Source organism: Dipodomys spectabilis, unplaced genomic scaffold, assembly GCF_019054845.1.
Source record: "Dipodomys spectabilis isolate Male_0828 unplaced genomic scaffold, ASM1905484v1 ptg000365l, whole genome shotgun sequence".
NCBI lineage: Eukaryota > Metazoa > Chordata > Mammalia > Rodentia > Heteromyidae > Dipodomys > Dipodomys spectabilis.
This window is the reverse complement of record NW_024871042.1, coordinates 3,638,484-3,665,827: the sequence shown is the minus strand read 5'-3', so window position 1 is coordinate 3,665,827 and position 27,344 is coordinate 3,638,484. Positions and strand designations below refer to the sequence as shown.

At 42.8% G+C, this 27,344-nt stretch overlaps 1 protein-coding gene across 13 annotated transcripts in view; it reads left to right on the top strand.

The window, feature by feature from the left end:
• Positions 1-413: 413 nt before the first annotated feature.
• The window catches only part of Rrbp1 (ribosome binding protein 1), a 72,094-nt gene continuing 45,163 nt past the window's right edge, over positions 414-27,344 (top strand). For all 13 annotated transcript variants that reach the window (XM_042666367.1, XM_042666371.1, XM_042666370.1 and 10 more), the window contains exon 1: positions 414-668. The gene's annotated coding sequence lies outside the window, so the exon portion shown is untranslated. The remainder of the gene's footprint in view (positions 669-27,344) is intronic.

Genomic DNA, 27,344 nt, shown 5'->3' with positions numbered 1-27,344 from the left:
GAGCAATAGGCCCAGGACCGCCAGGATTCGAACCTTCCACCACGACCCCACTAGGCGGAGGCCACTCCAGTTAAGCGAAAGCTAGTAGCCCGGCCGCCACCCCCGCCGCAGCCCGCCCCGGGGTGGGCGTGGCCGGCCTGCGACCTCCCTAGGTAGGCCGGGCGTCCTAGCCCCGCCCCCGCGCAGAGCCGAGAGCTGCGCTGCGCGGCCCCGCCCCCACGGCCCCGCCCACCGCAGCTCCCTGCAGCTCCTCCCCTCTCTCATTGGTTGCGGCGTAGACCCGCCCCTCTGCCCAATGGCTGCGACCGCGGCTCCGCCGTCCGTGTCCTGAGTGGCCAGCGACCAGCAGAGTGGCGGAGATCTGTCCAATGGGGAGAGGCGTCTCGATGAATGGCTGGCCCGGGTGGGGAAAGCAGGAGGCGGCGATCCCGGCGGAGGGGGGCCGTTCGCCAGCTCGGAGGCAGAAAGTGCCACGACTCCACACGCGCGCACGCAGCCAGCGAGCGGCCGGAGCGGACGGCGGACGGGGCGGACGGCGTCGGGGTCGCGGGAACTGCAGCTGCTTCGGGGCGGCTTCTCGGCGGAGGCTCGGCCGGCTCCTCTCTTGCGGTTCCGCGGCGGCGGCATCTCCTGCCCTCTCGCTCTCCCTCTCGCATCTCCGGCTGCAGGTAAAAAACTTGGCCGGGCCCTGCAGCGGCGGTGGCGGCGCGCGGACCAGGCCGTCGGGGCGCCCGGGCTGGCTGCACTGCGAGTGACACGTCTCCTTGGCGGCCCCTCCCCCGGCGCCGCCGGCCCGCCCGCCCCGGCCGTCGCCCAGGCCCCTCGGGTGGGACCTGGGGTTAGGGGGGTGTCTCGCAGGCCGAGCCCGTGCAGGGGCGTCGGCCCCAGCGCGCCCCGCCGTGCGGACCTTGCGCCCCGCCGTCGGGGAACCGCGGTGGCTACGCGGCGCGACGTGGCGACCCCTCCCTCCGGGCCGGGCCGTCGGGCCGGCCGGCGCGCTCCGAAGTTGGGTGAAGAAAGTTGGCGGCGGGGCGGGGCGGCGCACAGCTGGCGGAGGAAGGGGTTAAGTTTCGGGAAGCCGCCGGATGACGTTGCCGGGCTGGAGTCCGGGCCGGAGGGTGGGGGTGGGGGGGCGGAAGACGGCGGGGCCGCCCCGGGGGAAGAGGGTAGGTGAGATGGACGACCCTGGAAGGAGCTCACCGGCCTGCGAGCTGTAGCCTAGGGCCCGCCTCGGGGGCGAGGGGGGGGGTATCGGCGTGGCCCCGACGGGGCGGGCGGGAGCCACGGGGCTGGCCGAGGGTGCTGTCCGGGGCCGGACGCTCGGCGGCCGCCGTGGCAACTTCCCGGAGTGCGGGGCGAGGCTCCTTGCTCCCCCTGGCGGTGGGGCCTCGGCACCGTTTTCCCCGGCGGGGCCGCGCGGACCCCGGCGCGAGGGTGCCCGGCCGGGGTCGAGGGGCACCCAGGACTCTGTCCGGCCTGCCCCGCCCGCGGCTAGGATGAATGGACCAGCGGTGCCAGGCCCAGGCGGAAGCAGGCACCTCCGGCCCGGCCAGCCAAGCATGCTGGCACCCGTCCCGCCGCCCGCCCTGGCCCGCCAAGGCTGCCTGGCTTTGCCCTGGACTGGGAGAGCAAGCGGGCCTGCGCTTCCAGTAGGAAGGGAGGGGATGCTTCAGGGGCCTCTTCCAGGACTGTAAACCACGAGCTCTGTCTGAGGTCCCCATGCCGTGGGGAGTAGCTTCGGACAAGTCCTTTTGCTCGGGACCTCTCATTTCCTTCTCTGAGTAAGGGGATCCTCCTCGCTTGGACTTGAGAGGATATCACTGGGGACCCAGCTAGTAGTTAACACGCATTTACCTTTCCTTTTACGATGGGATGCGGGGTTAGAGACTTAAGAGGAAAATGGAGCCAGATAGGTCCTGGCTATATCACCTCTGGCTCAGGTTCCCTAACCCCAATGAACCTGGTTTTTTTTTATCTGTAGCCCAGAGATAGTACCACCCACTCCCAGTAGAATCAGAGTTGTTGTTCAGGGAAGTGCCTCCCTGCCTGGTCCTTGTGCAAACAGAAGGCAGTTTAGCAATAACCCTGGAGGTCAGAGGTCAGGATAGACTGCGAAGCGCCACGGAAATGAAATTTAGGAGGCTTTCTGGAGCCTCCCGGGTCACTATTTGTTGAGCTGTTCATTCAGTGTGCTTAAACCTTCTGGTTCAGGAGTCCCTGGGTGGAATTTTCTGGAGGTTGGGGAAATAGGCCCGGAGGACTAGCCCTGTACTGTTGAGCATTTTCCACCACCCCCTTCACCTCATTACAGTTTTCAGATACCCTTGTCTTAACTTCCTGTTAATCTGAGACCCTAAGAAATTTGTGACCCTACAGCATGCTACCTGTGTAATGTCCTAATTCCATTATGAACTTTTCTTTCTTTTTCACATTTTATTTTATTGTAAAGATGCTGTACAAAGGGGTTACAGTTACATGAGTAAGGTTATTATGAACTTTTCAAAGGTCAGTTTACTATGGTCTGCCAACTCTTTTCCAAACTTTCCTTTCCAAACGCAGCTTCCAGGTCTGAAAGTCTGGAGATGCCTACAGATGCCTGTCTAGTTAAGAAAAGGGAAAGTCAAGGCAGACCCTTTTATAGGATTTCCTATACATGGAGTAGCGCAGACCTGGATTGCCCAGCAAGCCGGGGTTGTCTGGCTCTTGGGCCAGTTGAGGCCTAGAGGAGGCCAAAATGGGGGCCAAAAGCAAGAAAAGGATCTTGGGATTTTGGAACCAAGAGGGTTTCCAGTAAGTAGAGGTATAGGTACTATATTATAACAGAACTCTTCCCTTTTCATATTTAGTAATCAGGCCTTGACCATCTTTATCAAGGGAATAAGAAGTTAGAGTGATACTGTGATATATGAACAATTTTTTTGTTGTTGGGAGTTTTAAATCCTGAATCTAGTCACATTTGAGCAAATATGCTCTTTGCTGAAATCAGTTTTAACTCTACCGACTGCAATAATTATATAGCACCAAACTCAGTTTGAATAGTTGAGTGCAAAAGATTTAATTGGCTATGGCTTATTATGTAGCAGGGATACTTTTTAAGTGTATGGGACCTTGGGTTCTTATTCTCTTAACCCTGAAAGCTTTAATAGACAAATGACACAGGATCAAGTGAGCAAATCATTTGTGTTTTCTTTGCTAAAATCAAAGAAAAATCCAGAGGGGAAAAAAAGAGTCAGAACTACAAGGGTAGGAATGGTACCATCCCTCAACATCCTGGACATGCAGTAGTTAAGTCCTCACACATCTTCCAGGTTTTCCTAAAGGGAGTGTTAAACATGTAGATTGCCTGGCTCCTGGGGCAATTGAGGCCCAGAGGATGGAGGGGAACAAGATTGGGAGAAGAAGGCAAGAAAGGAATGTTGGGGTTTGGAAGCAGAGGGTGTCAATACTTACTATTTATTAAAGGAGATAGACAAACAATTGTCTCATGGTATAAATGAAACTGAGTCTGACCTGACTTAAATTTGCTATTGAGAATTAGATTCTGTAATTTTGCTCTATATATTTAGGCCTCACAACAACCCTAATTTATAAGGCAGTTATTATTGTTTGTTATCTCTTTCATGGATGGGAATGAGGTTGCCCAACAAATCACCAGGAGGTATTGTGCCTGTCCTGTGTTAGCTAAGTGACATGGTCCCTCTGCCTTGTGTGTGTGTGTGTGTGTGTGTGTGTGTATGTGTGTGTATGTGTGTGTATGTATACGTGCTGGTCCTGAGGCTTGAACTACTCAAGGCCTGGGTGCTGTCCCTGAGCTTTTTTGCTCAAGGCTAGTGCTCTACCACTTGAGCCACAGCTCCACTTCCAGCTTTTTTGGGGTTAATTGGAGATAAGAGTCTCACGAACTTTCCTGCCTTAGCTGGGTTTGAAAGGTGAACCTCAAATCTCAGCCTCCTGAATAGCTAGTTACGATTACAGGTGTGCACCACTGGCACCCAACTTCTCTGCCTTTTGAACATTCTATGGGGCTGTATAATTTTACCTTCCTGGGACAGTAATTACCCAAGGGAGGACGCAAAGCTAGAAGATTGAAATTAAGAGATTCAGTGGTAAAAAGCTGTCGAGTGAGTTGAAAATGAGCTACTAAGAGAAGGCATTCTGAATTTCATTTCTTTATGAAGCATCTCTATACTCGGCCTTCAAACTCTATACATACAGATTCACCTACTTGTCTGAAGAAGTTTCTATCCAGGTCCATATGGTCCATATGAAATAAAGAATTAAGATCTTAGCTGGGCTCTGGTGGCCTGTAATCCTAGCTAATCGGGAGGGTGAGATGTGAGGATCATGGTTCAGCCTGGGCAGGAAAGTTTGTGAGACTTTTTTTTTTTTTTTTGCTGGTCCTCGGGCTTGAACTCAGGGCCTAGGCTCTGTCCTTGAACCTCTCTGTGCTCAAGATTAGCACTCTACCACTTGAGCCACAGCATCACTTCCAGCTTTTCTGAGTCGTTTATTGGAGATAAAAGTCTCACCAACTCTCCTGCCAGGACTGGCTTTGAACTGCAATCCCCAGATCTCAGCCTCCTGAGTAGCTAGGATTACAGATGTGAGGCACCAGTGCCTGGCTTCCATGAGACTCTTATCTCTGAGTAACCACCAGAAAACCAGATGTGGAGCTGTGTCTCAGTGGTAGAGCACTAGCCTTGAGCAAAAAAGCTCAGTGATGGGGCCCAGGTCTTGAGTTCAAGCCCTGCCAACCAACAGAAAAAAATAAAAAAATAAATTAAAAAGTTAAGATGTCGGCCACATTTTAAGTGCTTATTAGTTACATATTGGTTAGTGTAGATATGCATCATTCCCTTTGTCACAGAAAGTCTGACTAGACAGCTTGGGTTAGGTAGCTGGCGTTCACTGAACATTCAGGTTTTTGTTCTTGAGCTTATAGAAATATGATGTTGGACCAGACGAAATTGGCCATTCAGTAAGTCAAAACAGCTGATTGGTGGCAGATCACATATAAACTTCAGCCTAATAAAATGTAAATTTTAAAAAGCATTAGTCCTAGCTTTTCATGCTTTGTAAACCACATGCCAAGAAAAAGGGGTTGATTGTGGAGGCAGCAGTTTTTACCTGATATTCACAGCATCAAAATGATCAAATGTACCAAACACAGAAAATAAGTGGTTATTAGATGGAGAGCATATGGGGCTTGTAAAGAAAATACATATTTCATTTAAAGTGTGAGAGCCTGGGCAAGGAAGGCCACTTAGCATTATAGGAAATTAACTCAGGGACTTCCTAGGAGACCATTTTCTTAGGCAGACAAATTTTGAATGGATTTCCTGAAACAGTCAGGCAGATGCTTATGTTTAAAACCAGACACCTCTCCTGTTTTCCTGTTAAGTGTTGTAAGTAATATGTTTTTCCCACTTGTGAAGCAATGGGCAGCAACTTTATAAAGAAGGTTACAGTTTCTGATTTCTAGATTATTTTGCAAGACTGGAATACCTGCCTGGTCCCCAAACCTTTTATTCCATTATACTGTAGTTTTCCTATCTGGCTTGTGTAAATAATTTCCTAAGCCAGTAACTATTTGCAAGTTCTTTTATACCACTTTAAAAGGATCATTGGGATTTGGAAGGGTCAGTGTATGGGAAGAATTTGTGTATTTTTCATTGTATGAGTGGGCTCATATTAGTGCTCTGTAGAATAACGTAAAACCAAAATTTAAACAACCTGATGGGCAGTTGGTTAATCTCTTATTGGTCAGAGAAGAGGTCCATTGAAAAGTTGTCAGTTATTTATGGTGATAATTGGTATCATCTGCGACTCAGTCGTTGGACTAAAGACCATCTTGAACCCAAACCTTTAATTCTGTACCCTAATTGTGAGTAGACTATAAGCAGACAAGGTCTGTGTTAGCACTCTGGAGACAAGTTCCAAGCTGTCCTTCTGTGGACTAGACTCAACCCCAGGGGTATCATACAGCTGAGCCACTCAGTTTCTAGTTAAATTTAGAATTTTAGGACTTTCAAGAAAAATGAGAGTTTCTTGTCACATCAGGTTAGCTTTCTTGTGGCAACTGTGACCTGTGTTTGACCTTCCTGGGCAAAGCTGATGCCTTTTTCACCAGCATCTTTCCCTAGTTTATGTGGTATGATTGCATATTGGCAGTTACTGAGGGGCTGGGGGCACCTGGGTGTGACCTGGCTCATCTATCACCAGCATCTCTGGCTCAGCTGTAACACATGAGCTGCAGGAGGCCTGAGATGCGCTTGGACAGTGAGAAGCCCTAGCTGGGGGTTGTTCTAACCCTAGCCGTGAGTGGTAAGACATAGCTTTCGGTTTCTCCTTCCTGGGCTTCAGTGTCCACTTATCAAAGCAGGCCAAAGGGCTTCGTCTTTCAATCCATAAGTCTTGGTTTAACTTTAACTCCTTGCTCTCAGAACTGTGTCTCCTGCATCTGCAAATCCCATCAGCTCTACCCTCAAAGCCTGTTTGTTGTCTCATGCTTTGCACCACCTCTGTTGATTCTACCTTGATCACTACCCCAACCTGGTTATTTTCCCACCCTCTGAAGTAGTTATCCAGCTCTTCAGGTCTGCTCCTGGAGCAGGTGGTGCCACTCTTCCTTCAGTGTCCTCCTTGGCCAGTGTTCACAGTGGTTTTTCCCTATTGTGTTGGTCTCCTCTCATCCTCAGGCACATATGTATCTGCCCCAGGGTTTTGTCTTGTCTTGTTGCCTCTACCTGGGGACCTTTTCCTGGGTAGTTATAGGTGGCTTCCCCAACCCCTTCAGGTCTACTACCATTTTTGTTTTAAAGTGACAGCTCCCGTTTCACCTTTATATCTTTCTCATTACCACCACCTGCCACCACCTGATAGGTCCCATTTTTTTTTTTTTTTTTGGTCGGTTATGGTGCCTGAACTCTGGGCCTGGGCGCTGTCCCTCAGCTCTTGAGCTCAAGGCTAGTGCTCAACCACTTGAGCCATAGAACCACTTCTGGCTTTTTCTGCTTATGTGGTACTAAGGAATCAAACCCAGGGCCTCAGGCATGTAAGGCAAACACTCTACCACTAAGCCACCTTCCCAGCCCAGGTCCCATTTTTGACTGGATCCAAATACTATAAGCTATACCAGCAATGTGTAAAACAGTGATGGCACCCAGTAGATATCCATGCTTGCTGGGCTAAGTGAGAGGTATTTTTAGTGCTTAGGTTTTGTGAGTCTATTGCCATTTTGCCTGAAGTCATCTGGATTTTCTAGAGCATCAAATAGAAAGACAAAAACATATTCCAGAGCCAAATGCAAGAAAATTCTGGATTACATCCAGCCTGGCTTCAGTTGAGAAACTGATAAGAAGGTAGAATTGGTGCTGTCAAGTGTGGACAGCCCCTCACTGCCAGGCCAGAGATGTAAGCACTTGAGGAGCTGGGGCTTAGGGTCTACCTGCAGCTTTGGTTGCTCTCAGACACACCTGTTTCTCTGCAGCCCAGCATCTCAGCACCCAACCTTTCCTTACCTCCTGGCAGGTTCTTTTCAAGGCCTTCCTCACATATGGAAGTCAGGTGGAGGAAGTGTGGTGAGGGAGTCCAGCCACCCATCCTTCATTTCCCTGCCTCTCTTACTTTTAGGCAAAGAAAAGACAAACTGATTCTAGAGTCCTAGCTCTTTGTGATGGAAATGTGTAACTGACTCATTTTACGTGGATTGTTCATACCCAAGTGGTATTTCTTTTGAACTTTTCTCATTCAGTAATTAAAATGTACAACTCAGTTGTATCAAAAACAAGTTTCCTCTGAAGGCTGATCCAGGTAGGAATTAGATCTAGCTCTATTTCTGTTAGGTATCTTATTATTTACTATTAGTTCTTGATGCTTGTACTTAGAAAGTATATAGCTTGTATTATGGTATTAAGATTTAGAAAATCTTAACTACCATTAGAAAGAAAAACATATTACTTCTTAGAACTTAATAGTAACTATAGGGCTGAAGTGTGAATTAAGAGGCAAGAGTGCTTGCTTAAGTGTGAAACCTTGGGGTCAGTCCACATTAGAGGGGAGAAACAATAGTAATCACAGTGATTGAAGAAAGGAAGGAGCAGAAGAGTAAATAAATTAAGACCTTCAATGAAAAGTCTTGTTAGTGATGTGTCAAGGGCTAGCTTTAGCATGATTCCAAGGGCTGGGAATGTGGCTTAGTGGACTCCAGCGTACTTGCCTTGCTCCGAAGCCCAGTCACCATCATGTCATCATGAACAGTGGTTCATGTCATAAATTACTTCCCTTTTTAGTTAGAAGATCCTGAGTTTTATTTTGTACAGTTAAAAAAAAATTAAACTTAATTTAAACATTTAAATTTAAACATTAAATTTAAACATTAAATTTTATTTTAGTTATCATAAAGATGATGTACAGTGGGGTTACTGTTTCATGAACAAAGGTGTTTCAATTCACCCTGTCAATTTTTTGAGTACAGTGTATCTTTTCCTTCCTTCCCTCCCTCCCTCCCTCCTTCCCTTCCTTCCTTCCTTCCTTCTTTCCTTCCTTCCTCCCCCCCCTTCCTCCCTCCCTCCCTTCCTTCCTTCCTTCCTTTTTTTTTTCTTTCCTTTTTTGCCTGTCAAGGAGCTTGAACTCAGGGCCTGGGCTTTTTCCCTGAGCTGCTTCTGCTCAAGGCTTAGCACTCTACCACATGAGCCACAGAGCTACTTCTGGCCTTTTCTGAGTAATTTATTGGAGATGAGAGTCACATAGACTTTTTTGCCTGGGCTGGCTCTGAACCGTGATCCTCAGATTTCAGCCTTCTGAGTTGCTAGGATTACAAGTGTTAGGCCCCATACCAAGCAGTGCAAATGCATCTTAGTGGGTTTTAACTTTTAAAAGATTGTGAAGAGGAAAGCATAGTAAACGAGACTAAGTTCCCATCTTTGCTACAGCAAGAAGTGACAGCTATCTTGGTGAGACTCCTGTTAATTCATTTCTGGAGAGTACAGTATATGTGGCAAGATCTAAGAGGTGGCAGTAGTGACCATACTTTGTGATTCCAGATTCTTTAGGCCTTTAAGGTGCTTCTCCTTTGGAACCTGTGGGATGCATTTTCTTTTCCTTTTCCTTTTTTTTTTTTGGCCAGTTCTTGGGCTTTAACTCAGGGCCTGGGCAGTCACTGAACCTGGCTGTGCTCAAGGCTAGTGCACTTGAGCCAGAGCACCACTTCTGGCTTTTCTGTTTATGAGATACTGAGGAATCAAACCCAGGGCTTCATGCATGCTAGGCAAGCAAGCTACCACTAAGCCACATTCTCAGCCCTATGGGATGCATTTTCTTAGCAGAGATGGCACATATTTTTAACTCTTTACTGAAGTAAATATATACACATTTATGTAAATGTAAAATGTACATATATTTTGAGTCTACAACTTACATATCCCTGCTTAACCAACCAATCAAGAAATACATCATTGTCTTCCTCCAGTTGCTCCTATTTCTAACATTTTGCATATGTTTGTTTTTGTTAGTCATAGGGCTTGAACTCAAGACCTGGGTGCTGTCTTTGAGCTTTTTTGCTCAAGGCTAGCCCTCTGCCACAGCTCCACTTCCGGTTTTCTGGTGGTTAATTAGAGATCAAAGTCTCATGTACTTTCTTGCCTGGCCTGGCTTTGGAGGGTGATCCTTAGATCTCAACCTCCTGAGTAGCTAAGATTATAGGTGTGAGCCACTGATGCCCAGCACTTTGTCTGTGTTTAAACATGAGGGAAATGGAATCACGTAATTGATGCTCACTTGTCTTTTCCTAGGTATATGTGTGATTGGAATAGCTGTAATCCATTAATTCATTCGTTCTTGTTTCACACTCCAGTGTGAATATTTCACAGTACCTGTTTTAATCTACATGTGTATTTGAGGACTATGGATAACCTGTTTAGCATAACCTTGGCATAAATGGTCTTACTGACTTTTGGCGGGCATGCACACATTTCCATTTAGTCTATATGCCATGGCATATGGCATGGAATTGTGGAGCCATAAGGAGTAATAGCTTCAGCTTTAGAAGAGTGTGCTAGGCTTCTCCCCCAAGTGCTTATACTAAGTCCCTCGTGGCGCAGTAATGTATTATAAAATGAGTGGCTTTAAAAAGGAACCAAAGTGAAGTTTGAGTTGTCATTGATAATCAAAATTAACTCCTTTATACTCAAGTTCTCTTTTATCCTAAGGACAAAATGCCTAGCAGCAGACTTTGTTAATCCAAAGGTGAGCCTTTGCAAAAGGCCTCTTGAGATCAGGTCAGATGTTGTTGCCACTAAGCAACTGCTATTTCTTTATCCTAAAATGAAACAGAAAAACAGCTTTTCATAGGAGTTAAAGGAGGGAATTGAGCAATGCTCTAATCTTGAGTTATCAGAAACTGTCCCCAAAGCAAATTTCATAAAAACGCAGGAACTGGCATCTGAATACTATAAAATCAGAAAATTTGCTCATTCAGAGGTTGGTGGTGGTATGAAGACACCCCTGTAGGAACTTTACTTCCTTACATTTCTACTCTGGGATTGGGCTGCATTAGTCTTCCTGTCTGTAGAAGGATACATTCCTAGATGGCCAGTGAGTACTTATAATTGCAGGTAATACTTACTGAACTTTCTTTATGCTTTCTTTTTTCTTTATGTACATACTTATGATGACATCAAATTTATAAATTAGGCAGAACTAAAAGTGGAAGCATCAGTATAATCTTACTGTACTGTACAGTATTCACAACCTTGGTGATGGAGGTGGATGATACAATATGTACATCATGAGATACAGCAAAGTGGACAATGTAGGTATTGTGATGTAGCATTAGGCTACTATTGGCCTGTGATCATACATATTTGAACTGTGGCTGATTGGACAATCCAAACATCAGAAAGTGAAAGCATGTATAAGGGAGAACTTTTGGATGTCCAGCTCTGGATTAAGAAGTTATTCCTGTAATTAAAAGAAAAAGAAGGAGGAAGAGGATGAGGAAAAGGAGGAGTTGTTTCCTGCTGCAGCCAACCTTCATATCACCCAGCAGCTGTGTTCTTCCTTCTAAGCCCTGGCTGGGATTTGATTTGATTGTGAGCAGCAGCAACACCAAGTACCAGTTAGCTTACAGATGGAAGGATCACTGGGTTTCTGGAGATGGGGTTGGCTACATGCATCTTTTGATTTGGAATAAGTTTGAGTAAGTTCTAGATAAAAGATTAGATTTTTTTTTTCTGGAAAATATGGAATGACTCAGATAATTCTGAGGAAGATGGTGATCTGAGTACCTAGTAGGATAAACAGCCCTGCAGACCTTCAGTGAACTGGGGAAACGCAAAGCTTTGATGGTATCTCTAGGCAAAAAGATCAGATATTAAAACATAGGCTGTGGGATAGGAGACCCTTCCCCTAAGAGCTGGAACCAATACAGCCTAGATCCCTTCTGGCAGAAGATGAGTCAGAAGTTATCACAGCACTTCCGTGGCTGGGAGTATACTCGGTAGGAGAGTCCCTGCTTAGCATTCATGATGCTGCAGGTTCTATCTCCAGCAGTGGGGTGTGTTGTGTGTTTGGTGGGGTGGGTAGGTAAGCACTTACTCCAGAGCTAGGGCAGATGGGAAGGTGCAGCCTGAGAAGTGCATACCTCAAGTTCTTCATGCTCATCCTATGCTCATCCACATGCTGGCAAACAAAAGCTCATCTTAGATTTAAGAGTTGATCTGGACAGACAGACAGTGCTCCTGGGCCAGCAGGTGTTTATCTTAGGCTCAGTGAATCCCAGGTATAATTAAGACAGGAAAATGAACAGTCAGCCCACAGTTACAAACACAAGGCACTAACTACGAAGGATGCAAAGCACTGTGAATAAGGACCAGGAGGAATGGATTTGTGAACAAACACCTAAGACAGTGGAGTTGGCACAGATTTTAAACTCCACCACTTACTGTACTCCAAGTTATAGCTGAGTCTGAAGATATCAACAGGGAACAGTGAATTGTAATATGTCTCAGCACATCTGAAAAAGGGCCCTTGCGACATGTAGATATGAAAAGTTTGACACTTATAATAAAAACATAGCAGATAGGTTTATCAGCAGACTAGACAAAACTGGAAAAGCAGAAATGAACTAGAAGGTAGCGCTGAAGAAAATATACAGGCTTCATTGTAAAGAAATACATAATTGAATTCCTAAGACCAATTAGGAATCTGGAGACATGTTTTTAATTGAGGTTTCAGGAGAGGAGAGGAAATAGAACTAGTATTTAAAGAGGTACTGACTAACAGTTTTACAGAATGGATGAGACACTCATTAAAAAGTGAACCAAGCCAGGCGCCGATGGCTCACACCTGTAATCCTAGCTACTGAGGAGGCTGAGATCTGAGGATCACGGTTCAAAGCCAGCCTGGGCGGAAAAGTCGTGAGACTCTTATCTCCAATAAACCACTTGAAAACCAGAAGTGGCGCTGTGGCTCATGTGCTCGCCTTGAGCTGAAGAGTGCAGGGATAGCGCCCAGGCCAGAGTTCAAGCCCCACGACCGACCAAAAAAAAAAAAAAGTGGCTCACGCCTTTAATCCTAACTACTCAGGAGGATGAGATCTGAGGATTGCAGTTTGAAGCCAGCCCATGCAGGAAAGTTGAGGCTCAGAAAAAGCCAGAAGTGGCGCTGTGGCTCAAATGGTAGAGCCCCAGCCTTGAGCAAAAGAAGCTCAGTGACAGTGCCCAGGCCTAGAGTTCAAGCCCCAAGACAGGGAAAAATGAAAAAAGAAAAAGAAAAACAAACTGAAACAAAAATCTAGGAATAACCAAGCAGAATAAAATAGAATCCACATGGGTACATTTAGGGATGTAATAAAGGGAAAAGTTTAACAATAGGCATGAAGAGAGAGATGTGTTATTTATTTAATTTTTATTGGCTTACTTTAGTTATACAGGGAGTAATTTCATTGTTACATTGCTACACATGTTTATATTCCAATCTCACCCCTCTACCGCTCATCCTTGTCGCTTTTGTCCCATCCCCAAACAATTTCAACAGATTTCACTGTTCTTAGAGTTGCAAATAATCTATTTTGAAAGTATTCAACTTCCTTGTTAGCCCTGCTCCCTCCTAGATAGAATCTACCAAATAGAACCTATTTTTCTTTCTCTGCCCCCACTTCCTTATTGATCCACAGCTTTCATTGACCTTCTTAAACTGTTTTCACATATACTTGAAATATAGCACAAAGCTATTCCTCTGAAAAGAAGATAATTATTAAGACAGACGTTTATTAATGGACCTCTGTTGAAGGAAATGTTCAGGTATATTCCTGGAACGAAAGTAAGTCCAGTGGAAGAAGGTGAGATAAACAGTAAAAAGATGGTTAGTATTTGGACAGTCCTGAGAAAATGTAAAATACAGTGTTTGAGTAATTGAAAAAGCGTGAAAACATAACTGAGTGGAAAGAGGTAATGGAATCAGGCGAAGGTTTGTTTGTGAACCCTGAATGTTGATTTTCAAAGGCAATTACTAAAGAATGAAGCAACAATTCACTTCTATAATAGTTGATAGGAACAAACGAAACATTTAAAAATGATCCAAAAAGAGTAAGAAAGGAGACAAGTGAAAAGGTAGCACACAATAAAGTTCTAAACCCAAATAAAATATTCATATCAGATATAGAAACGCTATAGTTTATACGTAGATACTATTCATATTGGATTTTAAAAACCCAGGTGCTTACAAAAGATAGGATGAAAGTGAAAGAATGGAAGAGGACATGCTATGGAAATATTATGAAAACAAAACTGGGTGCTGATGGCTCATGCCTGCCATCCTCCCTACTCAGGAGGCTGAGATCTGAAGCCAGCCCGGGCAGGAAAGTCTGTGAGACTCTTATCTCCAATTATCTACCAAAAAAGCTGCAAGTGGAGCTGTGGCTCAAGTTGTAGAGTTCTAGTATTGAGCAAAAATAAAAGCCCAAGGACAGTGCCCAGGTCTTAGTTCAAGCCCCAGGACTGGCACAAGGAAAACGATAAGGACTTTTCAGCAAAACAATAATTTTATACAAATACAGCTATATATAAATAAACCCCTACAGCCAAAGTGTATTTCACAAAGGCCATAGCTATGGCCCTAATATAAGTCTCAACAAATATTAAAGTCTTGAACTTATATGGAGTGAATAGTTATTCCACAGTTTAGTTAAACTAGAATATGACTGAAAAGATAAATAGAAAATTTCCATGTACTTGGAAATTTTGAAATGTTTTGAAATACATGTTGATGGTTAAAAAAAAATGATGGGAGGCAGACACAGTGGCTCATTCCTGTTGTCTCAGCCCTTAGGAGCTTGAGAACCAGAGGATTGTGGTTTGAGGCCAGCCTGGCAAAACCCCATCTCAATCAATAGAAGTGTGTTTGTCATCCCAGTTACAAAGGAAACATAAATAGAAGGATTACAGTCTACAGTGGCCTAGGCATAAATGCAAGAACATATTCAATAAACAGCTAAAGGAATAAAGTAGTGGAATGGCTCGTGCTAAAATGTCTGCCTGGTAAGTTCACAACCTTTTAGTTCAAATCCCAGTATCACCAACAAACAAAAAAATATAAAGGGAAATACTAAATGAAAATGCTACATATTAAAACTTGAAGTATGTAACCTAAACATTACCTCCTGAGAGATTTGTAACTTAAATGCATTAACAAAAAGATGGAAATTAATGAACTTATTAGCAAATTAATACCTTTTTTTTTTGTTTTGGCCAGTCCTGGGGCTTGAACTCCGTCTGGGCACAGTCTTTGAGCTCCTTTTTTTGCTCAAGGTTGGCACTCTACCACTTGAGCCATAACTCCATTTCCAGCTTTTTTTGTTTATGTGGTATTGAGGAATTGAACCCAGGACTTCATATATACTAGGTGAGCACTCTACCACTAAGCCACATTCACTGCCCTTTTAGCATGTATCTTGACATTATGAAAGGCAAAATTAATCTAATCCAATCATCAGGAAGTAGCAGTAAGAAATAAACAGAACACAAACCTTAGAGAACCTCAGCAAAGCTGTACCTTCATCCTTAGAAAACAAACTTCAAAATCTCAAAATTGATCAAAAGAAAGGCATAAATAATATCAAATATATAACTGGAATTTTACTACAGATAAGTGGGTATTGTGAAGAGCTGTGTTAAGTAAAAATACACTTGAAAATTAGTATCACTGGTGCTTATTAAAAATGTCTAATAGAACTTGACAGTCGCACATTCATGTAATCCCAGGTACTGTGGAGGCTGAGGTAGGAAGGACTGCAGATTGAAGGCCAGCCTGGACAGTATAGCAAGGCTTTATTCTTTTTTATTTTTAAGCTGATAGGGGAAGAGGGTTATAATGCATGGCATACATAGTCTTATAATTATTAAGGAAATGGATCCTTGAGTAAGTTTTCTCATTTAAAGAAGAAACCAAAAGCACCAGGCTCAGGTGATTTCATTAGCTAGCTGTACTGGCATTCTAGTTGCTCATAAACTCTTTAAAAAAAACCATGAGCATTACCTGCACATTTGATGTTTGCTCATGTGACAATTGAACCATACTTATTCTAAGAATGCAAACTTAGTTTAATGTTTAAAATAATTATAGTTGGGCTGGAGATGTGGCTTAGGATAGAGTACTTGACTAACAAGTGTAAGTCCCTGAGTTCAAAACCCCTCCCCTCCCCCCAAGCGTCAGCGGCACATTTGGGAAAACTTGGATTAAGCTAAATTAAATAAACATAAAAATAAAGTAATATTAGAATAATGTGATTATCTTAACAGACATATAAAGGTATATAATAAAATTCAGTGCAAGTTTATGCAGACTAAGGAGGAAAAGCAACTTCTTTAACTTTAACCTGATAAAGAATGTCTACAAAAAGTTATTAGTAAGCATCACATTGAACAATAGACAATTAAATCTTTGCCTTATAATTTGTGGGAAAAGTGGTTGCCTGCTGGTCACTCTTCTCTTTAGCATTGTGTTGGAGCTCCTACCCTGTACAACAATTCAAGAAAAATGAAGCAGATTATACCAGGAACAGAAAGAAAGGTGCAAAATTGTGATCATATGCTTACATATGTATAAAACTTAAAAATCTACTGATGTCACTAGAATTAGGCAAAGTTGCTTGAGGGATAAAGATCATCTCACTTGAATCAATTACCTTCCTGACTACCAACAGCAAACAATGAAACTTGAGGGTTATATGCAATAATATAAAAACTGTGAAGAACCAAGAAGTAACTGATAGTATGCACCATTCCTGGTGTGAATTATTATCTCCATCAGTATGCTTGTGTTTTCTATTTGAATTTGGTTTCTGTAACTGTATTGATTAGCAAACACTATCCTGATGTGATATGTAGTAGATCATTTGCTCAGCAAACACTGCCCGAGTGCTGAAGTGCCGAGGTTTGGAGGGATACAGTGTGGATCAGGTTGAACTCTGCTTTCTAGATATAGGTCTCCTCAGATGAGAACTCTGTGTGCCCAGTGTATCTTAATTCTTCATATCTATTTTGAGAAATCAGGATTCTTGATTCCTGCCATGTTGGCCTGTCATCTTCCTTTTTAATAATTTGGAGCCTTGGGCTTCTTTGTAAGCTCTCAGAAGTTTAGGTCTGTTTAAATACCTGTTTTCTTACAGACTTTTTAGTTTTTGGAGAAAAACATGTCAATGCAGGCATCAACATTGAATCTGAAATGGCTATGGATAAGCTAAGGCTTATAATAGAATACATTTCTATTTTTAGGGTTTCAGCTCTTTAAAACAAATAATATTGTTTCTTTAGGAAGTCAGTTATTTCTATCCTTTTTTTTTTTTTTTTTTGGTCGGTTGTAGGGCTTGAACTCTGGGCCTGGGCGCTATCTCTAAGCTCTTCAGCTCAAGGCAAGCACTCTACCACTTGAGCCACAGCACCACTTCTGGTTTTCTGAGTGGTTTATTGGTGATAAGAGTCTCACGGACTTTTTCTGCCCTGGCTGGCTTTGAACCTTGATCCTCAGATCTCAGCCTCCTGAGTAGCTAGGATTACAGGTGTGAGCCACTGGCACCCGGCCTATTTCTATCCTCTTAACACATGAAATAAATTATTTCAGAACCCTCTTTTAATGGTTGCATTTCTCATTTTTTCAGGTTAAACAAAATATATCAGAGATTACCAAGCACTGTGGTGGCGCGTGCCTTTAATCCTAAAGAGGCTGATATCTGAGGATTGTGGTTTGAAGTCAGCCAGGGTAGGAAAGTTTGTGAGGTTCTTGTCTCCAATTAGCCATCAAAAAAGCTGGAAGTGAAGTTGTGGCTTAAGTGGTATAGCATCAGCCTTGAGCCAAAAAAAACAAAACAAAACTCAGGGGCAGCATCTAGAACACACATTAAAAAAAAAATCATAGGTTACACTTAAAGTTTTAGATGAGGAATGCTGATGCCTTCTTAGAAGAATTCTAGAAAGTTAATAAGAATTTTTTTTTTAAAGAGCTCTCAGTTGAACTTGGCGAGGTCCCTAAGAGATAGCCAGGGGCCATAAATCAAGCAGGGATAGGAAGTTCTGGAAGCTGCAGTCATCTTGGGATTTTAGTGTCCAGTTTGTACAGGGATTTGTCTAAGGTGGGGAGTAGGAACTGAACCTTCCCTCATACTCTGCCTCTGTTCTGAGTTCTTGGAGGGCTGCACTGTGAACGAAAGGCTTCTAGTCAGTAGTTAGGGATGAGAATGGTGGGAGCTTGTTTATTTTGTTCTGAGACTAGAGAGCAAAGTCTCCAGAACCATTTTAACCTGAGACTGCTGCCTCAGTACAATTGCATCTTTGGCTATTGACTTCCTGGAGGGTTTAGTTGAAGCAAAGATAAAATTGAGTTTAGGAGACAAGATCCTAAAGGTTTGCCACTGGTAAAACCTCACCAAATATATTTTATATATTCATGTATGTTATATTATAAGGTATACATTCTATATTATGTTATATTGTACATATAATACATATATCATGTCTTTAAAGGTAGGAAAGAAGGCAAAAAGACAGTAAATGGGTAAAAATAGTACTGTAAAAAAAAAGCCAAGCAAACTTGAAAAAGGGGATAAGTAACTCAAGGACTAATTGAAGAGCTGGTTAGATTCAGCCCAAGAGAGGATTGATAGGGGAGCTTATGGCTACGAGTTTTCCCAAGTGATAGCATAAAGGAATTAAAATTGAATTAAGAGTTAGTTCTGCTAGTAAGGAACAGACAATTTTCCAAGAACTCAGTGGCCAAGGATTTTTTTTGTTTTTGAATTGATGGAATTTTGATGACTCCTCCATCTTGGAAAGCACAATAAGCCCGAATAAGATTAAATATACACCCAAAGGGTTTTTTGTTTTGTTTGTTTTTTGGGTGGGCAGTGTGGAATCCTTTGAACCCCGAGATGTTTCTTTAAAAGAATGATGGAGGGGCTGGGGATGTGGCTTAGTGTTAGAATGCTTGCCTAGCATGCATGAAGCCCTGGGGTTGATTCCTCAGCACCACATAAACAGAAATAGCCAGAAGTGGCGCTGTGGCTCAAGTGGTAGAGTGCTAGCCTTGAGCAAAAGAAGCTCAGGGACAGTGTCCCAGCCTTGGGTTCAAGCCCCAGGACTGGCAAAAAAAAAAAAGGCTAAAAAGAAAAGAAATGACAGTTGACAGACATCACAATAGTGACCCTCCCACTGCCAAGGCAAATAAAATGGAATCTTCAAAGAGGTGGGAGAACTTTGTCAGTATGGTTATTGTATACAGTTAATGCCTTCATGAAGAATGAGGGTGAAACAAATCTTTTCAGGTCTCTGAGGGCTGAAACTTTATCAAGGAACTCATCAGGGATGTTTTTTTGGAAAGATCCTGCCAGAAAGAGTGAAATGCAAGAAGCAGTGATGAACACATGGCAAGCAGTTGAGGAATTTAAACCAGCAAGTGTCTGCTGTCTGGGACAGAATCACAGTGATTAGTCCAGATGTGAGAGAGGGTGGGGAGGAGCTCTTGTCAGATGGAAAGCAATAGGCATAAGGATTTGTAGGTTCTGCTCTTGGGGATTGGTGGGTGGAAGAATTGGTGAAATTGAGTCAAGTACGGATGTTGAGAAAATGGAAAGAACATTTTAGGGTTGGGTTTTTTTTGAGTACTCATTTAAAAATAGAATGTTAGCTTCCAAACCATAAATAAAGGATAATACTTATATAATCAAACAGAATGCAAAAAAAGAAGAGGGAGATAAAGAAGTGTCATAAATAGGAAGAATAAAATAAAGGGTATAAACAAGTCTAATTGTGTAGGAAATTGCAGTACATGTTAGTATACTAAACCTACCAGTTGAAAAGATGAATTGCCACTAGCCTTCCTTTCTTTTTTTTTTTGTGTCAGTCGTGGGGCTTGAACTCTGGGCCTGAGCCCTGTCCCTCAGCTCTTCAGCTCAAGGTGAGCACTCTACCACTTGAGCTACAGCGCCACTTCCTGCCACTAGCCTTAAAATGCAACTATATGCTATTTTAAGAGCATGAACGCAAGGTTGAAGCGAAAACTAGGTTCCAGGCCTGTATTAATCCCACAAAAAGTTGATAAACTTAATAGTTAAATGATTAAACTAGACTTTAATGAAAAAAATAGGATAAAGAAGGTCATAATATAGGGAGAGAGGGAAGTAGCAAGCACTAGGAAGGTGTAATAATTCTGACTTTATGTTCACTTACCAAGATGATCTCCAAATAAAGCACAAATTGAATCATTGCAATAAAGAAATAGGTGGGGCCATTATCATAGTGGAAAAGTTAAGAGTTCTCAATGGCTACTAGGTTTGGGCAGACAAAAACCTAGTGGTAGTACATAAGATTATTGAAATTGAATTAAAAGTATATGAGGAGAGTTTCACAGACATTTTCTCCCCCGGCTGGTCTGGAATCATGATGCTAATGTCTAGCCATGTAAGAGATGGCAGGTGCATGCCACCATACCCAGCTTCTTTCTTGGATGTCACACTTTTTTTTTTTTTAAATTGTGGAAAATACCGTATAGAGGGGTTACAATTACATGAGCAAGGTAATGAGTACATTTCTTATCAAGCATTGTTGCCTCCTCCTTTGTTTCCCCTTCCCATCCCTTCCTGTCTCCTCCCCGCGCCCCCATGTCACACTTTTTGTCCAGGCCTCTGACCACTATCTTCCTGATATTAGTTTCCCTGAGCATAGTATGTAGATTTGAAAGACAAAATGAATATTTTCCTTTGTAAAAAAAAAAAAAAGTATATGCAGGATCTTGTAGTATGCACAATCACAGTCCAGCAAAAGTTACCAAATGTCACATCATCTAAAATTTCAAACCATAGGACTAGCCTAAAAGTCTATTTTATTGTGAAAAACTTGAATTTTTGATGGCTTAGAAAATACCACTGTAGCCAGGTGCCGGTGGCTCACGGCTATAATCCTAGATACTCAGGAGGCTGAAATCTGAGGATTGGGCTTCAAAGCCAGCTGGCAGGAAAGTCCATGAGGCTCTTATCTCCAATTAACCACCAAAAAACTGGAAGTGGTACTGTGGCCCAAGTGGTAGAGCACTCACCTTGAGCTGAAGAACTCAGGGACAGTGCTCCAGCCCAGAGTTCAAGCCTCACAACCAACCAAACAAAAAAAATAAAAAATAGCAGTGTATCATATGTATTAAAATTGAGTTCCTGCTTCATGAGAATTTTGTTATTTATTTGTGTCTATGTACACTTATGTATGCTAGATTTGTATGTGTGTGTGTGTATGTGTGTGTGTCTGTCTGTGTCTGTGTCCATGTCTAGGATACATAAAAGTTACTTTTAAGGGCTGGGAAGGTGACTCAGTGGTAGAGTGCTTGCCTTGCATGCATGAGGCCCTGGGTTCAATTCCTCAGCACCACATAAGCAAGAAATAAAAAAGCCAGAAGTGGCGCTGTGACTCAAGTGGTAGAGCACTAGCCTTGAGCTGAAGAGCTGAGGGACAGTGCCCAGGCCCAGAGTTCAGGCCCCACGACCGGACCCCCCCCCAAAAAAAAAGTTACTTTTAAGTCATGGTTAAAAATCTGAAAGCTTGCCAGGTGCTGGTGGATCATGCCTATAATCCTAACTACTCAGGGGGCTGAGATTTGAGGACTGGTGTTTGAAGCCAATCCAGGCAGGAAAGTATGTGAGACTCTAAACTCTAATAACTACTCAAAATAAATAAATAAATAAAGCCAGTAGTTAAGCTATGGCTCAAGTGGTAGAGGATTAACTTTGAGCAAAAAAAGCTCAGGAAAAGTGCCCAGTCTCTGAGTTCAAGCCCCAAGACCAGTACACCCCTCATTCCCAATTAAGTAATTTGATAGCAGGATCAGAGAATAGCCTAACGTTGACCTAATTTTTTTTCTCACTCTGGAAGATGGTACAAATCCCACATAAAATGTGAACAGGGCTGGGAGTGTGGCTTAGTGGTAGGTAGAGTGCTTGCCTAGCATGCATGAAGCCCTGAGTTCTATTCCACAGTATCACATAAGCAGAAAAAGCCAGAAGTGGCGCTGTGGCTCAAGTGGTAGAGTGCTAGCCTTGAGCAAAAAGAAGCTCAGGGACAGTGACCAAGGCCCTGAGTTCAAGCCCCAGGACTGTCAAGCAAAAAAAAAAAAAAAAAGTGAGCAAATGAAATCTAGAGATAATTCTTAAAAAAGAAAAGAATGGAGGAACATTTATTCCATACAGCCATCCTTAAGTTTAGTAGACTATGTGTTTGTTATACAGTAGTCCCTTCCCTGTATGGTTCCACTCTTTGGCTGCTTCAGTTACCCAAGGTTAATCTCGGGCTAGAATATTAAGTGGAAGATCCTAGATGTCATACATTGTTCATTATGTGCCATTCTTAGCAGTGTGGGGAAATCTCACACTATTTACCTTCATCCCACTCAGGCCACGAGTTCTCCTTCTATTTAGTATAACAACACTATATATGCTACCTGCACACCCTTATTTATAGCCCCAAGCCACCTGCGTAGTGACACTGTCAGTTGTATTACATCATTATATTGATTCTATTTTGTTATTGTTCTTCTCTTACTGTGCATAACTTATTAGTATACTGTGCTTTCAGGCCTCCATTGGAGGTCTTGGATATTGTAGCCCTGAGCAGACAAAGGTGGAGAGTCTAATATAGCCAATACATTTCAAATTAAAGGAGAAAATGTCAAATGATAAGGGAAAAGAATTTGCTAAAATTCAGTGCTTAGTTGTTTTTCTAAAACACTATATTGCTAAAAAGATGTGTTACTCAACCCAGGAAAAATTTCTACCCCAAAACTTCATATGACAGGTGATAATAAACCAATTAGAAATGGAAACTGGGGAATGCTCCCTTCCCACCAGCTCTGCCTAATCCTCATGGGAGTTTTCTGCCAGCTGTTAAGACAATAAGAAAAAATGAGATAATACAGTTTAGAAAGCAAGACACTTAACTTTTCCCACAGATAATTTTTTTTAACAAAGAAAGTGGAAGAGAACCTACAAATGTCTAGATTTGACAAGAGTAATAACATGGTAAATGATAACATGCAAAAGTGTATAATTTTACTGGTTATCTATAATTGGAAGAATAGAAAAAAGTAATCTATGAAGGTATTTTTTTTTCCCCAGAACACTTAAAAATAGCTAACCTTAATAACAAAAGGCATGTAAGGCGTCTATGGAGAAAAACTGTAAAACAAAACCAAACCCAAAACAGCGGGGCACCGGTGTCTCCTGCTTGCATTCCTAGCTATTCAGATGCTAACAAGGAATCTGAAGATACAGGTTTGTAGCCAGTCCAGGCAAGGAAAGCTTATGAGACTCTTCTCTAAACTACCAAAAAAAAGCCAGAATTAGAGCTATGGCTTAAGTTGTAGAGTGTAGCCTTGAGCACAGAAGCTCAAGGGCAGTGCCCAAGCCCTCGGTTCAAGCCCCAGGACCAGCATAAGCCAAGCAAAGCAAAGCAAAAACAAAATACCATCCAAAGTATGAAAGAAAACATTTAAATCAATGTACTGTAGTAAGCATACAGTGTTCTTGATAGGAAGTTCCCAAAGTACAGTATAAATTCCGGAGGAGATAAATAGGCTAAAAACATGGTATTGATGCAGGGATAAGTAAATATATCAGTAGAGCACCATATTAAGTCCAGAAACAGTCCTCATTTCCCTGCCCCTGTGACCAGTGACACTGAGGAAGGAAGGAAGAGAATGGTCAGGGAATGGTGCTGGCAGTTAAACTGATCTGGAAAGGCATGTAGCCATTTCCTGTTATATACTAAAACAAATACCAAGTGATTGAAAACCTAACTGCAAAAGCATTACTGAAATTTTTACAAGACAATAATTTCTAAATAGTCAAAGGACTTCTGTCACAACGATGGCCTCCAGGAAGGACCCTGCATGGCAGGGTGGTTTATGAAGATAAATATAGCACGTATTGTTTCATGTGAACAGCATACATTTTAAAAACTTACATATATGGTAGTGTGAGTAGTGTGGTCTAGTTATTTGTTTTTTTTTTTGCCAGTCATGGTGCCTGAACTCTAGGCCTGGGCACTGTCCCTCAGCTCTTCAGCTCAAGGCTAGTGCTCTACCACTTGAGCCACAGTGCCACTTCTAGCTTTTTCTGCTTATGTGGTGCTGAGGAATCGAACCCAGGGCCTCATGCATGCAAGGCAAGCACTCTACCACTGAGCCACCTTCCCAGCCCCTGGTCTAGTTATTTGTATCTAAATAAATCTCACAAATAAAATTCAGTAAAAAAAAAAAAAAAAAAAGATTGTAATAGTCCTTATATAGCATTGCCAGCATATAAAACACTATATTTTGCTCGTGTGTAAAATAGGTGTAAAAATATAAAGTGTGCTGGCTTTCTGTAGAATGAGATGATACATATATATATATATACACACACACACACATATATATACAAATAAGCATACATAAATTGATTGAATATATGACTATTGGGATTTGATAGACTTGAGTGATGGGAAATGGGTTATTTTCTATGTTGAAACTTTCATAACAAGTTGGCTGTCTTAGCTGAAATTCTTAATCCAGAAGAGTTTCAGGTTTGGGAATTTCAATATTTACACTATATGCTATCTTTTAGAGATGAAACACAAGTCTAAAACTAAATTTACATTTCCTGTAAATGCATTCCGTGTATGCATAACCTGAAGGTCACTGTATACAGTTTTTGTTTCAGTTTGTTGTTGTTTGAGTCAGAGTCTTGCTGTGTAGCCCAGGCTGGCCTACATCCTCATTCCTAGGTCCTGAGTCCTCCTTCCTCAACTTTTCAAGTGCTGGGCTTGCAGGTGTGTTGCACTGCCACATCTGTATTTTGATTGAGACCATCGCATCAGGTGCGGTGTGGACTTTGTCACTTGTGGCATAATGTCACGCTCAGAATTTTTTAGTATTTGGATATTTCAGATTTTTTAGGATAATGTTCAAAGTTAGTTTAACATTTTTAAAGAGATAATGATTTTGATGCAGCCATGCCTACTTTGGCCTTTTGTTCATCTATTGTTTCATTGTACCTGTTGTTTCAGTTCTGTATCTTCTTGAAAAGTTAAACCTTATGCCCAGGAAATGGATCTGGAGGCTTGTCCTTGTTGACCAACGTGGTCCACCATGGAGCCCCTGCTTAGTGATAAGACAAGCCACAGGGCTGCTGCTGAGGGTCACTTTATGAAACCCACCCAAATCCCAACTGCCAAATTGGCCTGAGTGAACTTTGTTGTTTAGACCACATAAACTAGCAGATGGATGTCAGGGGAGTTTGCAGCCTTAACTTCCTTTTGTTCCCCAAATTTTAAGAATAGGAAAGTCTGAGGTCTCAGAATCAGCTTGCTGACTGAGTTCTTGCCCTAAGTCCCTACCTGTTTACAAACATCTGTTTTCCCGATGCTATACTGTTTTCCTGATATAATGTACAAATTCCACCCCAGTTGAAACAGTCTTGTTATACTACTTCTCGGAATGTGAGTTTCTCCCCAATTCCTGTAGTAACAATTCCCAGCTAACACATCCTCCTCAGATTCTCTTCCCTGAATTCCCACAGTCCATATAATGTGACCCATGTGACTGCCCATGTGACCCATTTGACTGCCCCTTAAAATTTTGTTAAATTCTACCCATACCTGTCCACTGCTGCTGCCTCCATTAGTGCTTGGAGCAGCCTGGCAGGTCTGTCCCCCAATAAACCCTTTGAGCCTGCCTCTCATTTCTTACAAAAAGCTATTCTTTTGGCGATAGATATGCTCATTGTGTTTCATTCAGCTCAACATAGAAATGGTCCTCAGCCCTTAGTGGCTTCCTCCCTCCTTCCCTGGAAGGGCCTCCCTATTTTTGCCCTTGCTCTTAGTGTATCAGCAATAGGGGATAAGTAGAAGTACCTGTTTAACAGAAGTTACTAGGATTGACAGACTATAGAGTCCTTGTGGTTAGACCATATAAAATATTTGAGTGGGCACACAAATATTACCTGATTCTTTGATTCTTACCCGCCTATTCCTGGCCCTGGGGAAAGTCCTGGAATACATTCTTGGAGGAGACTAGGTTAGGAGGCTCCTAGCACCACACAAATGTCAGGAATAAAGCCCCCAGGATGCTTTCTCAAGAGTATGTTTGCAAGGCTCTCTAGCCTTATCAGTTCTGCTGGTCAGGAATCTCCCAGGATATAGTTATGCCTCACCAAGGCTGACTGGAGCAGCAGAAAGATAGTTTTTCATTACTTATTTCTTTGCTGTTTGTGGCTGTACTGCCATAGCCTTAAATGTTTCAGTGTATTACTAAAGACTAGGGTTTTTCATTTTCCTGTGAAAGCTTTCTTTTAAATTCTAACTCAGGAATTAGTGGCGAGGATGTAATTTCTTTTTAAAGCAACTTGTTCTGCAGAAGTTGAGAAGACACATTTCTCCTGTTATAAAACATACATTTGTGTGTACTGTAGAAGAAAAATATTCTCCCGAGTTTGCTTTTCTTGATTCTGAGCTCTCCACAGAGAATGTATTTTTGTATCTCATGTTTGCCTATGTGGACTTAGATGAAAGGCTAATTTTCCAACCGTGGCTTTTCTGCTAGAGTTGGGAAACTGGAAAGCACGAGGCTTCACAGAGTTCCACAGTCTTCGGCTATGAACAGGCTCTGCTTTGTGGAAAGCTGTACACTGTGTCAGGGTCTGCTGACCAGTGCCAACTGCAGTTCCATGAGAGGCTACCCCTTAAATGCAGATTTGTTGGAAAGCCATTTGAGGTTTATGGAGCTGTGTCTCGGATGAGGCAGGCTGCCTCTGGAGAAGCTTGGTGCTCCAGAAGTCTTGTTATCTAAATAGGCTGACTATAATTTAGTTTTTTGTACCTGAATGTGTCTCTGCTGGCTGGGCCTTGAGATGTCTTGGGGAGGACTGGGAGGAATTTAAGTAGGTGGATGCCTACCACTAAATGGGGTTGACTGACAAGCCTTCTTGTTCCTCTTGCCCTGCTGTTGGAGATCTAGCAAGACAAGTTTCCTTTCAATACCTAAGCTGAGATGCGTCCTGCAAAGGCTTATTAGTGTAGCTTCTATGGCTCTTACAAATAAGCCTTTCACAAATGCACCTTTGTGACAAAGGCTTACTTGTTGCTCCCTCATAGCCAGAGATCAGAACACACGGTCCATAAATGCTTCCTTGCCTGGGGTTCAAAGGTCTCTATGAGCTCTCCTCACACCTCATTTGCCATGGTGATAACTGGATGGAGAGAGTTGTGTCTTATCCCTGAACACCCCAGGGCACAAGGTTCTGTCGGGGAGTGTCACGGCAGCCAGTGCCGAGTGAGAATCCTGGAAGGTGTGTGCTGAAGTCCTTATCATGGGTGTATCCAACATTCCTCAAGGGTCTTACCTGAAAGACACTGTGCAACCTTTTGAATTTACTAGAAAGAGATTTGTCTTCGAGTACCATGTTGAAATGCTTAAAACAATCTCCCTTTCGTGTCACACTTTTGGTTTCATGATTATTGCTGTTTAGGAATTCCTACTTGGTCTCGCTCCCACTCAAATGAGGAAAGAGAATTTCAATGTCTGAACTCCCAACCAGCTTGTCCTTGGCTCCCACAGTGTTGAAGATTAGGATCCTGGAGGGCAGTGCTGTCTTCCTCCTTTCTCTTTATGCTGTGCCCTTTCATTTGCCTACCTATTCTACACTCAATTCTATCACGTGTAAGAGGGGCGAGTTTTTTTCCCTCCCTCTAGTTCAGGGATTTGGAGCTACTGATAGTGTTAATTTGACTTAAGAGTTGAGTGTAAAGCTACTTGAGAGGCTGAGATCTGGATGATTG